This window comes from Delphinus delphis, chromosome 2 (assembly GCF_949987515.2).
Source record: "Delphinus delphis chromosome 2, mDelDel1.2, whole genome shotgun sequence".
Taxonomy (NCBI): domain Eukaryota; kingdom Metazoa; phylum Chordata; class Mammalia; order Artiodactyla; family Delphinidae; genus Delphinus; species Delphinus delphis.
Genome location: NC_082684.1, coordinates 24,179,633 through 24,195,074, shown reverse-complemented (window position 1 = coordinate 24,195,074; position 15,442 = coordinate 24,179,633). Strand labels below are relative to the sequence as shown.

General features: G+C 40.3%; 1 protein-coding gene across 3 annotated transcripts in view; it reads left to right on the top strand.

Moving 5' to 3' along the window:
* Positions 1 to 15,442, top strand: part of NRXN3 (neurexin 3) — a 1,615,508-nt gene that overhangs the window by 1,026,388 nt on the left and 573,678 nt on the right. The window lies entirely within an intron of this gene.

Genomic DNA, 15,442 nt, shown 5'->3' with positions numbered 1-15,442 from the left:
AACCAGACTAAATTGAATGTAGTTTCAGGAAGGAGTTTTACAGACCATTTTCAAGGTTGTCATATTCAACCATAGATATTATGCACTACCTAAATATGTAGTTTAGAATTATACAACTCTAAGGGGCACAATTCATATGACTGTTGATAACCCTTCAGAAGTGTGCAAAGAGGTGGCCCTCTTCATAGCAGTTCCTTGAACTCCAGGCTAAGAACTCTTGCGCCAAGTGAGCTCTGCGGTTCTTTATGGATTTGAATGTCCCTAATTCCACAAATGTCATTATTATTACCCAAAGCCTTGTATTGGTCAGCTCAGGCTGTATAACAAAATACAACAGACTGGCTTAAATAACAGAAGTGTACTTCCTCATAGTTCTGGAACTGGAAATCCAAGACCCAGGCGCCAGTAGGTGAAGTTTCTCCTGAGGCTTCTTCTCTCCTTGACTTGCAGATAGCCACTTTCTCCCTTGTCTTCACACGGCCCTTGTCTCCATGCCTGCATACTCTTGGTGTTGCTGCTGCTTCTTCTAAGGACATGTATCCTATTGGATCAGGTTCCCACCTTTATGACATCATTTAATTTTAAGTATCTCTTTAAGGATCCTTTCTCCAAAAACAGCCACATTTAGGGGTTAGAGTTTCAACATATGAATTTTAGGGAAACAAAATTCAGTCTATACCAAACCCCAACCTGGTAAATGCATTGCAGAGAGTAATAGTTAACAGCTAGGTGAATCAAAGCATCTTTCAAATCTCCTCCACGTCAGAAAAGACACAAATAGATCTATCAAACATTAGAATAAACTATGCTGCTTTCTGCAATGGGGATGTATAATTGATAACCAAAATCTTTATGCTACTATTATTAGAAGGAACACTTTCACGGAGGTTTTTTGTTTTGGTTTGTTTGTTTTTAGTAGTAAAAACGAACAAAAACAAAACAAAACAAAAAAACTATTTAAAAACTTAGTACGTAGAAATAAATTAACTTTGTTTGGAATTGGTCATCAAGAGCCCTGGTCAAGGGTTGTACGTACTGGGGAAGAGAATGAGTTGGGGGAGAAGAAATTATAATAAGCCATAAATATTTTTTTGTTTTTCTTTGGGCCATGCATGGAATCATCTTCCTATGACGTAAATCAAGCAACCAGAAGTGTCTTCCACATCTGGTAACTGGGGGTGGGGCAGCTGGGGGTGGCTATTTCTGCTAGTCCCGATTTTCTTTTCACTGTAGTGGGAGAGTGGGGGCTGAGGAGAAAAGGCCAAGAGTTTCTTGTAGTTTTTAAAATTTATTATCGCTCCCCCAGCATCACATTTAGTAACCACCATCCGCTGAGTAACTCCCAAAGCAACAGCCATTGTACACCCACCCCTGACTCCCCTAGTCCCAGCAGGAGCTCAGGAAGAGACTTTGAAAGAGAAGAGGGTTAAAAAATGTGCTGGATGTTGTTATTCCTAAAGCTTCACCATGACTCTGTGACACTTTAATTTATTTAGCAACAAGTCAAACCTGTTAGTGGTGTTACAGACCCTCCAAGAATATTCAGCACCACCCAAGAGCACACTGTCCTTTTGTCCTTCTTTTTTCGGATGCACCCGCCTTTCTGTGTTCATCTTCTCAGTACCAACAAGGTACGCATTTTAGGAAGTTGCGCCTGTCAAGCACCATGACTCCCTTGTGATCCTTTACTGCTGCACAGACACACTCCCTTGGATGAACTGGCTCACTCTCCCTGAATTGGGCTAAGATATACGGCACTGAAGACTTCTGCCTCTCATACCATCACTCCCCTGTGAATCTTCTTCTTGATTCCTAGAAAATCCACAGCAAACGGTTCGTCTTCTGCATTCATTTGCCTGAAATTAACAAGGGGGTTGTTGGCCAAGCAAGGCCGCGGGGGAGAGGTACAGCAGGGGAAATAAACAGTAGGTATTAACCCAAAGCTGTGTACTTGTTAGCCTCCGTTTCTATTATACAGATTTAAATTTTATTTATTTTTTGTAATTCTTGAATTTTATTTTATTTATTTATTTTTGATACAACGGGTTCTTTTAGTTGTCTATTTTATACATATGAGTGTACATATGTCAATCCCAATCTCCCAATTCATCCCACGCCCCCTGCCACATTTAAATTTAAAAAAACTCATAATCCATGTGAGATAGCCTATGATTGAGTTGCTTAATGTCTGGAAATTAATGTTAGAGCAAAGAATTAAAATCCAGCTATTTCCATTTCTAAAGCAGCATGACAAATACATCTCTCAGCCACACCATATTAAAACCATTGGAAATCATACATAATAGAGTCCCTTCTTCATTAAAACTTGGTTTCAGGGGACAAAAATGTGGTCTTTCTTCTGGTATAACTTTTCAAAAACCTTCCAATTTTCTCTAGCTCCAAGTTTCATATATACATATATGCTTTTTGTCTTCTTTGTCTTTCTTTTATGGCTTAAAAATAAACTCCGTGTACCTTATTTAACAATGATATTGCTCATATCAGAGTTCTCTTTTGGAATATTGTTTCCAGGATTTTCACTTAGAAAGGATCAAAAATCAGAGGGTGTCAGATGCATTTGCATGGCATTTAGTTTCCAGATTGAGCAGTAGTTTTTAAAATTATAATTGATTTTGTCAGGTTCTTGGATTTTGGAGTATAGACTGGCAATCTCGGGAAATGAACATCATCTCTATTCATAAAATAGTAACAAGATTGGTGTAAATGTTCTGGGGACTCCTTCAGACCTACCAAGGGAAGGGAGCAACTTCCGAGATAAAGAGCTTGGCTGTCATTTGTGACAGAAGCACAGGCAGTAATTCATTTATTTGTATTTCCTAAGACTCCAATAATTGTATGAATAGCTACAGGTTATCTGAATACAGAATATATTGTGGATCAGCAGCTAATTAAATGCAACCCTAGGTGGCCTTTCCGTTTTCAGATAGTGAACACAAACTATTTTTAGTCTGTAAGGTATAAATTGCCCAGGCACTATGTAATATGAATCAATATCTAACGCAAATACTTTGGGCATCATTTAATTCTTATATATATAATTGAAAGTTGTTTATACGAAACATATTTTTTGGCTTTAAGTGTTGCACAAAAGAACACAAAGGATGTATAAACTATCATCTAATAGCTAGCACTCTGAGACAACCATTTGTATGTAATTTGCTTTATTTCATTACAGAGCAAGTATTTTGATATGTATGTTATATAACTTGTGATGAGCATTATTATTTTAAAAAAGGAGAAAATTAGAAGAATTTGATCTCAGGTCTCTTTCTGAAAGCATCCCTCTACTATTCCATTATATACAGAAAGTGATCATTAAGGACAGAATATTTTTAAGCACACATGAATTTATCTCCTTTCATTTATCATTTTTATTTATCTAATTTTTCTCATTTTATTGATAAAATGAGAGTTTATGTAATTTGTTCAGTCACAAATATTGCAGATTTTTTTGTAATTGATTTTGACTGTTATTGCATTGCGGTCAGAAGATATGGAATAAAATTATTGATTCTTCATTATTTATTTATGATTCTAATACATGACTACTTTTTGCATTATGTCTCATGTTTTTGAAAGGATGGGACCCTCTAATTGTTTATCCAGGGTTGTAGGTATGTCATTTATTTCTGGTCTGCTAATTATGCTTTTTAAAAGAGTTATAGCCTTTTTCTCCCAGCTTATTCTGTAAGTTTTAACAAGAAGGATATAGTATTTATATTCAATAAATAGTTATTAAGCTCTTAACATGGGTTAAGCATTGTTGTAAGTCCTGGAAATTAGCAGTAATCAAACAAAAATATCCACCCCCATGGAACATACGTTTTAGTGGGGTTTTTGATCATGGGTTTGTCAGTTTTTTCAGTCTATCAATATGTGTTTTATATATTTTTAGGCTATGTTATTAGGCACATACAGATTCAGGACTGTTATATCCCCTGGGTTAATGGTTTTTCTCAAGACACAATGATAACATTTTTGGTGATAATGTCTGTTTTGTCTGCCAGTAATATTTCTGAATCTGTTTCCTTTTGGTTAACATTTGCCAAGTACATTTGTTAGAATATTGATTTGAGGGTTTGGTAATTATGCTTCTCTAGGTCATACATAGCCACTTTTTTACTTGTTTCTCGGTCATGCTGCCTTGGGCCACTTACCAGTTTAAGCTTTTCTGTGTGAGATCAAGGAACCTTCTATGTTGTTTAAACATAGTTATGTGGTCTCAGTTAAAAACTGACAAATCAATGTCCTAATTAATATATCTGGCAAATGTCAACCAAAAGAAAACAGATATGATGTCCTCATTCACATGGTGAAGGTGGCTTATCTCCACACCTGCATTCCAGAAAAGGGACAAAGGGGAAATAGACAGCACTTAGAAAGCAAGTGTCGTTCTCTTAAGATGTGAGTTGGAATTTGCATACATTACTTGTGTAGCATTCAGCAACGGAAGAGTAAATTAATTTAGACCATAGATTCAGTACATAGGTGACTTGGGTTCAAATCCTGGCTCTACCATCTACTAGCTATGGCAAGTGACAATGTGTACCTCCTTTCCCCAGTTATAAAATAGGGACAATAATAATACCTAGTTTACAAGCATTAAGAAAATGTTGATTATTATTCTTGTTTTGAAGCCACCACAAACAAGTTGTTGACAGTGGTGGTAGTGGTAGTTACACAATGCTTACTTAAATTTAGACCTATCATACCAGTTCCTTTTACCCATCATTTCCTTTTGAATGTCACTCCCTTTCTCTGGGATTATTTTCTTTATACTGAAGTATGTCCTTTAGTGGTCATGCTGGTGATCATCTGTGAGTGGTAAGCTTAATCAAACTTCCTTCATCTTAAAATGTCTTAGGTTTGCCTCCACTCTTAAATGATCTGCCTAGTTAAATAAATCTAGATTGAAAGGCATTTTTCTTTCAACACAAAACTATTATATTCATTGTCTTGTGAGCTTTACTTAAAAGTTATATGTTGATTTTAAGATTTTTATCTTAGTTTTGGTGTTTTTGGTTTCATGATGATGAACCAAGGTGTGGCTATTTCTCTCTCTCTCTTTCTCTCTCTTTTTTTTTTTTTTTTCCTGCTTAGGATTCTTTAATATAAGAATTCACATTCCTTAAATATAAAAAATGTCCAAATTGTTATCATTTTGATTACCCTTTACCCCATTTTCTCTACTTTCTTTTTCTAGAAATCTTAATAGATGTATGTTGAACTTTTCATTTGATTTTTCGTAATTCTTACCTCTTTTGTATTATCTAAATCTTTTTCCCTCTGTGTTCCATTTTAAGAACTTTCTTTAGTTCTTTCTTCTAGTTCATTAATTCTCTCTTCGAATACATTTACATAATCTATCCACTGACTTTTTTTTTTTTTTTTTTTTTTTTGCGGTACGCGGGCCTCTCACTGTTGTGGCCTCTCCCATTGCCGAGCACAGGCTCCGGACGCGCAGGCTCAGCGGCCATGGCTCACGGGCCCAGCCGCTCCGCGGCATGTGGGATCTTCCCGGACCGGGGCACGAACCCGTGTTCCCTGCATCGGCAGGCATGACTCTCAACCACTGCGCCACCAGGGAAGCCCAATCTACTGACTTTTTAAAAAAATTTCATTAACTGTGTTGCATTTCCAAATGATTTTAGCTCTTTCTTAAGTATGCCCATTATCACATTCTTTTTTTTTTTCTCCTCTATGGTTTCTATAATTTCTTTATTTAGTCATTTCAACCATTTTGGGGGACAATTTCTTTCAGATTGTTCTGTTATCTCACATTCCTGGGTTTCTTATTCTCCCACTCTTGTGTCTATTAACTGTCTCTCATGGTGGATAATCTTCTTACTGGATAATTATTTTTCTTATAATCTTATTTTATGTTGATATTGCTTTAGGAGCCATGCATGCCACACTCTACAGAGTAATATTCTAGAGGAATATTTCAGCTTCTTCTGACACTGAAATGGTGTGTGTTATTAAACAAGTCATTCTCTAAGTATCTCAGTTTCTTTAACTTTGTTAAGTGTCTTCTGAATACCTTTCTTTTTCTTGTCCAAACCAGTTATTGAGGAGGAATGGCCTTGTCTTGGTTAGAGAGAGAAGAGTAGTTTTGCTTTTTGTTCAGGATTTTTAAGACACATGTCTTTATTTAAGGGAATTCAGTTTTATTTACGTTCAGTCCACCAGGATTCCCTGCTGGGAGATAAAGGACAATAGGGCAAGCAAGTCAGCGTACTTTTCCCATAGCAATGAGCTCTTCACCAATGAAAAATGTCCTCTTAGATCACAGGAACAGCAGCTGTGTAGGTGTTGCTAGTGGGGGGAGAAAAAACCCACAGTAATCTTTGGTGTTTAAAATAGAAACATAAAATTGTTAATTTGTCTGAAGACAACTTGTACTGCATGCAATAATGAAAAATGAAGTTTTAGTGCAACAATACTAGATTCATTTTACAGAAGTCTAAAATTTCTCACCTCATTGTGTGAGGTTTTAATAAACACCAGTGTGCTAGGATTTTTGTAGCACGAAGGAATTGGTTTTAAGCCTCAAAATAAAGCCAAGAGATTACATTTAAGTAAATGCAGTTGTTAAGGGCAAATATAAATTTTAAAAGAAATTTTAATTGGTATTATATATAAATTTGAAAAGAAACTTAGAGGTTCTGTACTCCATCCTCTCATTTACTGCAAGACAGCAACTTCAGTGTCCCTAAAAGACATCTACTGCTTGAACATTTCCTGTGATGGAGAGCCCACTGCCTGCAAGGCATCCCTTCCAATTTTGTAATGGCTCCAAATGTTGACAAGTTCTTCCTTATAATGAGATGCTTGCATATTTTGGAGATGTATCTATCCTATGTATGTATGTAAGTATGTATGTATCTATATCTATCTATCTACGAAATGTTCTCTCCTATAGTAATTAAACGTATGTCTGTACTATTTCACAAACATTCGTTGAATGTCTTATACTGTCCTGGTATTATTGTGCTAAGTTTGAGATAGGGAATATTGTGATCTCCATTTGACTGATGAGAAAACAGGCTTTCAGAGGATAGGCAACTTGCCCAAGGTCACACAGCTATTAAATAATGGAGCAGGGATTTGAACATAAGCTATCTGGCCCTAGAACTTAAGCTGTTTGACTCTAGGACGAGGTCCCAGCTCCCTACATGATGCGTCTATAAATCATGCAGGGGACCCAGATATAAACCCAACTGACAATAACAGAATGTGACAAATGTTAACAGAAGATAGGAAAGAGCAACGAATTCTGCTTTTTCAGGTTGGAAATGGTAGATTGTGAAGACATAGGTATCATCAATGACAAAATATTGTTATCGTAAATGCTGTTTCATCTATTTTAAGAACATCCTGTTTCTCTTACTGTGATGTAAACTTACATCTCAATATTCCCCTGTCCTCACCATCAGTTTTGGAAAGGGCTAAATCCTTAGTACCACTGAGAAATTTCCTTGTTACTCACCTTGCAGACATTTTTGGAACTGCTTAGATAACACTTCGTACCTTCTTTTTGGGGAGCATTCATCTCATTCCCCATCCCCCCACCAAGATTTCTCTGTTAAGTGGGTTTAAGACTACATCATATCAAAGAGAAAATGAAAATGGCCAGTTATTTTAAATCTGTGCCTCTGTCTTAGAATATATACTCTTCATGGAGTTGTGAGATAGACACTTGAATGAGATGGATGCTTGAACTATGATGTTCCTAGAATTAAAAGTTTATGAATTGGATCCAGTGGGTGTTTTAGTATCTGACAAGTAACTGTGTGGAAGAAATTGAACAAAGGAAAACTCCTGGCTGTGCTACAATTTAACTTTTTATTTATATGGTATTTATTTGACACCTCTGAATAGGGGAACCCTGTCATTTGAGATAAAAAAACATAGTTTCCAACATGAGAGTTTCTTTTCCTCTCCCCTCCCTCCCCTTCCCCCCTTTCCTTTTCTTCCTGTGCTTCCTTTCTCTTCCTTTCCTTTCCTTTCCTTTTGTTGCCTTTCCTTATCCCATGGAACACCTGTGCTTTTTTCTTTTTTTTGAAATAAAAAGTCCCCATTGAGATTTTCAGGATTTAGCAAAATCTAAATGACAAGTGAAAGCTAAGCTTAAAGTTTTCCTCCACTGGGAAGCCCTCTGGGGCTGATTCCATCCCACATTGATAATCTCCTTACTTTACATTTCTGCTCCTCTGCCTATTTGAAATTCTTTAAGTCCAGATTCATGGTAACAGTTAAACTGAACATTTACAATATTATTTTCAAATGTATCTTCTCATTTAACCCTCAAAACAATCCTGTGAGTTTTGAATTATTCATGTTTATACTATTGAGGAAATAGGCTCAGTGAGTTTAAAGTAACTTGCTCGAAGTCACAGGGCCAAGTAGTAGATGAGGTTTTGAACTCTAGTCCTTCGACATTAGGGTCACTTGTCACCTTGTATATGAATCCCTCCTCATACTCCTTTTTCTCGCTACAGTGGATTAATTCCATTCTCTATTCTTCTGTATACTTTGTTTATACCTTTATTCTAATAGCACATTGTATTTGGGAAGCTGAATATATGGATGGAATTTATGGTTTGTTTTATTTGTTTTTGATGGCTTTTTCCTGCTAGATTATAAACTTCTTAAGCCCTTAAATCTTTTCTTTTTCATGCCGGAGTCCCCTGGAAGTCCACCACTTCGCCTGGTGCCTTGCCCATGGTTAGCATAAATGTAATGTTCATGAAATAGATCAATTGATGCAGCAAAATAATTGTTTCTTTCTATACTAAGTAGAACCTAGTTCAGAGGTACATTCTCAGTAACTTTAAAAAAATTATTGAATTCTAATGAAATACCAAATAAATCCAGTGGAAATTATTAAAAGATTTAGAAGCCATGCTTTTTAGGGGGAAGGCTAAATAATTGGAATGTATTGTTTATTTAAGAAAAGAGGGTGAGAAAATAAAGAGATGGGAAAGAGAAGTAGCCAGAGAGCCCTTCCAGATCCCAAAGCAGACTGAGATGGTGTGAGTTCCACCCTCTGCTGGAAAATGATTAGCTATGAAACAGGGCTGGGTTCTGGTAGTCCATATTATCTGGTTCTGGGGCCATGGTGAGCTTTATTGTTTTGGAGTTGGCTTGAAGGATATTTGTGAGAAGGATGTGATTAAGCTGCTCCCCATTCTGCTAAATATGGGCAAAGAGAATCCAATGAGTCGGGTAACACACGGGAGTGGCTTTCCATTCTGTGTTTGGGAATTGCAAGGGGAGCTCTTTGTTTATTCAGTCCTCTTGAGATTTGTCAACAAGAAGAGAAAACCATCAGCAGAGATAAATTTCAAGGAGTCCTCTGGAGAAAAAGACAGTTCTTTTCATTACTCACATTTATTGAGCATTTACTGTGTACCAGGCACTGTTTATACATAGTTTACAGATGATGCCTTTCTGAATCCTCACAGCAAACCTCTTGGATAGATAGTATGATTATTCCCATTTTTCAGATGGAGAGGCTGTGATGCAGAGGGGCTAAGGACCTTGCCAACATTTTTCACAGCCGCTAACAAGCAAAATCAGGATTTGAACCTAGGTAGGCAAGCACCAGAGCCCCAAATCGAAATCTGTATGCGCTCTCAAAGTCTCTTCGAAATTTTTGATTTGATATTTTTTTATAGGCATACAAATGATATTATTACTTCTGTTATTATAGAACCCTCATTCACATTGTTTGAGTCATTAAAACTGGATAAAGATTTACATGATCTCTGATAGCCGGTATAAGCTTAGAGAAGACTAACAGGGGTTTAAATGTCCAAATCTCTCTATGAGGAAGTAATTGAATCCTGTCCTTGACTAAAAGCAACATTTGTTTCCATGGTAAAATAATTTCACTTGGATTGCGAACGAAGCTGGCTAAAGTTTACACAGGAATATTTCATATTTTTTTCTTTTCCTTAAAGAAATGTGTGAGATTCTAACAAAGCAGATATCTCAGTGCCCTTGATCAAGAGACTGGGAAAATTTCCTAGAGTGATTTTTCTCAACGTCCAAACTCCCGATATCCCCATTTCAGCCACAAGGAGGATAAGAAAACAACTATGGATGTTTATATGAAGGATAAGTTAAAGGAACAGAAGCCACATATATATCCTCTAAACTATAAAATTATACAACAATGCCATTGTCTTCGTTTTTTTAATCAAATACATGTAGGAGTGATACTTAAAAGGATAAAGCTTCTATTTTATACTCCCAAATGTAAAGTATCGTCAAAATCTGCCTTTTTGCAGGATGGCTTTCTTCAATAAATGAGCAGAAGGATGAATTATGTGGCTATAAATAAACCTACTGACATATAATAAAGCAAAGTTCGACTGTTTTATGGAACCCTTGGATATATTTATAGCCACGTTAACAGTCACCTGTATTTTTTCAGGACTTTCGTTTCATTTCACATTATGAGAGTTTAGTCGTTTTGGTTTTTATTTTCCCTCCTCCCTAAACTTACTTTTTGGAACTCTGTTTCAAGAGAAAAAGTCAGGATTTCTACTCTTTATTTTTGGGGAGAAAAGGGCCCTCACTGGAGTATAGGGCTCACACAGACACAGACTGCTCCAGTGTTTTCTGTGTCTGTGCAGTCAGATTAGCTGTACTTGCGACAAACAACCGGATGGGTGTCTCCTGCCAGCAGCGAAGTGGAAAGTCAGAGTCTGTGCAAGTGAGAGAAGGCACATGCAGAGACAAAATGTATTGTGAGAGACTGACAGGGCAGCGCCACATTAGATTCCTGGCACCTGACACGATTAAGTACCATCGTGAGGCTTATTTTAGGAGCCAGAAGATTCCCCAGACTACGTTATAGCTGAGGTACCCACCAAGGGAAGACAGAGAGTGTCAGATGGGTCAGGATTCTCGTACCTTATCTTGAGACAGTCTTTTTCGGGGAGGGGAGAAGCGGGGAGATTAAAACAGGGGGAAGAAATCTATAATGCCAAATTCTGCAGATTGAAACAATAGAGAAACCAAGCTATTAACTAGGCAAATCCAGCCACAGGCTTCTTTTTTTTGGAAACTGCATTCCATTCAGAAACTTAAGGTTCCAGAAAGTCTGGTTAGGATGCCATGGGGGTTTATCTAAGTGGAGCTAAGCGTGGTTGTTCCTGTGAAATTATTTATACTTTTCAACTTTAAATCTGTGGTGAGCATAACGTTTCTAAATCTATTTCTCTTCCTTTCTATCTTAAAAGTAGACTCTCATCTTTATCCTGGAGCTCATTCCTAAGTGTTCTCATTCAAAGGGCCCACTAGAAAAGACAACTCAGGAGGAAAGAGGGGAGCTTTGGTGGTAGTCCAGGTGATGACAAATCCTTCAGCTGGAACTATAGATGCAGGCTGTGTCTAGGAGTTATCTCTGGAGCTAAAAACCTAAGAAAAAATACTTAATATATCAACCTAATATAAACTCTAATAGACCTGAGAATGATGGGAATTAGAAAAGAAATCTAAGTAGGAATGTGTTGACTAGAGGAAGAGAGAGGAGGGATAGAAAACAAATGAAAAAAAAATTCAATAATGTGTTAAATTGGAGTACATTCATTTTATCAGGGTAATTGTGGATTATTTCTTTAAAGTTTAAGAAGTAAAATAAACTAGTCCTGCATTTGTCCTCTGATAAGTCTTCTCAGTATTTAACTCAGTCCCCAAATGGAATTCCAGCCTTATTGGAATTCATAGATACTTCTTTTGACATTTTGCAAAAAATAAATTAATAATTGTACGCATGACAGGTAAAATGAATAGTTCCAGCTGTGAGGCACCAGCAGCATTTCCAGATTCCGTACTGCATTAAGGCTTTATTTCTCACTTTGTTGCCTAGCAGATAATTGATTGGAAGGTACATCTAAGCTTCCCATCCTTCCTTGGGATGAAGGAAAAGAAAAAAACAGTCTCCAACACTCAGTGCCAATTTAGAAAAGAAGAAAAACGTTAAGTGGAGGGGGGTCAACTCATCACCTCTGGAAATGTGTGTCTCTGGGGATCAGTGTCACTAAAGCCAGCTAAGTATGTCAGTGGAATGAATGCTGTATAAAAATCTGAGTATGAGGTTGTCAGTTGATTCACTGGATTCATTAATTCAGCAAATATTTACTGAGCTTCTACTATGTGCTACCCACTCTTCCACACACAGAAGATATAGGGGAGACCAAGACAAAGTTTCAACCTTCAGGGAACTTACAGTCTTTTTAAGGAGATAGACTATGAACAATCATAAAGAAAATAATTTCAGAAAGTGGAGAGTGCTTCAAAGGAAATAGAACAAGGTAATGGGATAAAGCGCCTTTCAGGGTGGTAGTGGCTAACTTTAGATGAGGGCCAGAGAGGGCCTCTGAGGAGGCGACGTCTACAATGAACCAATCACATGAAAATCTTAGGGAAAAGTGTTCCAGAGAAGAGGGGACAGCACGTATAAAGGCATTGAGTCGGGAAACAACTTGGCACATTCAAAGAGCAAAGAGTGGGTCTGGGAGACTGGAAGGTAGTGAGTAAGGGGTCATCTGGCAGAAGATGGAGTTGGAGAATTAGGTATAAGCCAGGTCATCTAGGTCTCTTTAAGGCCATGTTAGAGAGTTAGACTAAGTCCAAAGTGCAGTGGGGCTCCACCTGGAGGACAAAATCAAGGAGTGGTTGGATTGAATGGGAATGTTTGTTTTTTTTTTTAAAGATTTAATTTCATTTATTTTTGGCTGCGTTGGGTCTTTGTTGCTGCGTGCAGGGTTTCTCTAGTTGCAGCGGGGGCTACTCTTTGTTGCGGTACACGGGCTTCTCCTTGTGGTGGCTTCTCTTGTTGCGGAGCCTGGGCTCTAGGCGTGCCGGCTTCAGTAGTTGTGGCACACGGGCTTCAGTAGTGGTGGCTTGTGGGCTCTAGCGTGCAGGCTCAGTAGTTGTGGCACACAGGCTTAGTTGCTCCACGGTATGTGGGATCTTCCTGGACCAGGGATCGAACCCGTGTCCCCTGCCTTGGCAGGCGGATTCTTACCACCAGGGAAGTCCCTTGAATGGGAATTATCATCTGCCTTAAGGGAGGATGCTTAGGATATTAATATATTTTTTCTTCTCACTTTTGTCCTAACAGTAGCCTGAGACCCTAAGCATGTACTTAACCTTCTTGGAGCTTTAGTTTATTTTTCTATGAGACAAAGAGTACTGCCACTCTGTCTGGTGCTGTGCCAGATGCTGTGTATACATTATCTCATTTAATACTCCCAAGAACCTCATAAAGGGAGGAATTATTCCCATTTTACAGAGGAGGAAACAGGTTTATGTCGAGTCTCCATAAATCACCCCTCTCTCTTATTGTGCTGTTCCTAGGTACATGTTGCTAGTTTAAAACATCGTGTTTGTGGGCCACCACCCAAAGGCATGAAAGATCACGAATGAGGGCTATTCCACTGGAGGCTGTGGATCTAATCACCCTTACAGCTGAGAGCCAGAACAGGTGGGATGACCGTGCAGAATCTACCATGGGCAGCAGGGATCCTTAGGACAACACCAATTTCATAACCAAAGTACCAAGTCACCGGCATAAATTCTGAAATGAACTTGATATCTGACCTTGAAGACAAATCATTCATAGGTTTGGTATCTTTATGTTAGAGACAGGTAATGCTAACTTCTTCAGTGTCTCCTCGAGGTGCCCCAAGAATAAATAGGACTGTCTTAATCCCTTATTCTCAGTCAGCGGGGTTGAAATGTTTAGTGAGAGCAGAAGTATAAGAGGTGCTATAAACTCCTTTTCAAAAAAGGAATGCCCCCTAATTATTCCCTCACCTATCTCCTCCATCTCCACCTGCCCCCCCCCAAATATATATATAGTGTGCTTTTGTAAGCAAGGTGAGTGGGAAGGAAGGAGTCAGAGCCAGCAAGCCCCCAGAGTCTAGGAGGCTGTTGGCTTTCTGTATCCTGCTGAACAGCATAGTTAGGAGAAGTTGGGCGGGGGAGAGAGGGGGCGTAGAATGGAGGCCGCCGCATCCGGAATGTTACCGTGCCTTGGCAGAGCCCTGGGTCAGCTTTCTCCTGGAGTGACAGATGGCCACAACAGGTGCGCCAAGCTTCTTCCTGCCACTCCGGCTCTCCCCTGCAGGTTCAGCCTGGATGTAAAAGCCGCACTCTCTTTAGTGCCCAGAGTCCTGGAGGCCCGAAGGCTTCACCCACCTGGGGCAGCACCTCTAAGGCCAGTCCAGGACAGGCCAGCAGATGCAGCCCTCACCTCTCCTGAAGTTCTTTGACCAGGTCAGCCAGCACGGGCGCTAACCCCTGGGTCCTGAATTCCAAAAGCATCCTGTTTACCAGGGATGGAAGGGCCTCCAGCCATCAAAGCTCTCACCCTCCGGAGTTCCCGGTCCACCTCTCTGCCTTCCCCTTTGAGAACCAAGACGCGTTCCCGCCATTCGCCCCTCGGGTGGGCCCTGGGCATCTGAACCCCCAGAGAGGCACACCCACCCGGGAGAGTGGCCACGCGGTGCTGACCACCAGCTCAGGGGGAGCATCTGTGGCACCGCCGTGTGCAGACGTCCCGGCGCTTCTGCTACTCACGGGGGTTATTTTCATTTCTATTTGGGGCTACCTTAGCCTTAGCTTCCGCCTTCAGTTTTTCTTCCCCAGTTGCCCGAGTTTGGCTTACTGCGCCTGGGAGAGGAGAAGGGACAGGGTGATCAAAGGTGCAGGGTCCGTCTGCCCGCCTTACACACGCGCGCGCGTGCTCATTCTCCTGGAAAGGAGCGGAGCGTGAGGAGGGTGGGGGGCTGTGCGGGAGGCTCGCGCGGGTGTAGACGAGCGAGCGAGCGAGCGATCGTGTACTTGAATGGGGAGGGCAGGGATTCCGGGTCGCTCGGGCCCCTCCTTCCTCGGAGCCAGCCAGTCCCTCGGCAGAGCGCTCGGGCGGCACTGATTTGCTCTCAGGAGTGCTCTATTTGCATACGACTTGCCCATTTGTGAATTTGGTTCCCCAACTCCTCGCTTCACTTCACCTGTACCTCCCAGTGCCGCGCACTTTGCAGGCGCCCGCCCCCCTCTTGGCCACCCCTGCCGCCTACCGGGCACCTCCTCTCACGCCTTCCCTGCTCGCCCACCCACCTCTCCGCGCCCCGTGCCACGTTGGTTTGGGTGGCTGCTCCGCGCCGGGTTCCTTCTCCTCTTCTTCTGTCTCTCCGGTCCTTCTTGTTCTCTTCCTCCGGCTGCTGCTGCTGTTTTTCATCCAGTTGGGAAACCCAGGACGCAGGCGGCTGCTCCGTGGAGCTCTTCCAGAAAGCGCAGGGTTAACAGCCTCCGTGCCCTTACACCGAGACTGCGAGGAAACCGCGAAGAAGTCTCCCACCTGCAGCCCCCCTTTGCCTGGCAGTTCTGCATTGCATCGCAT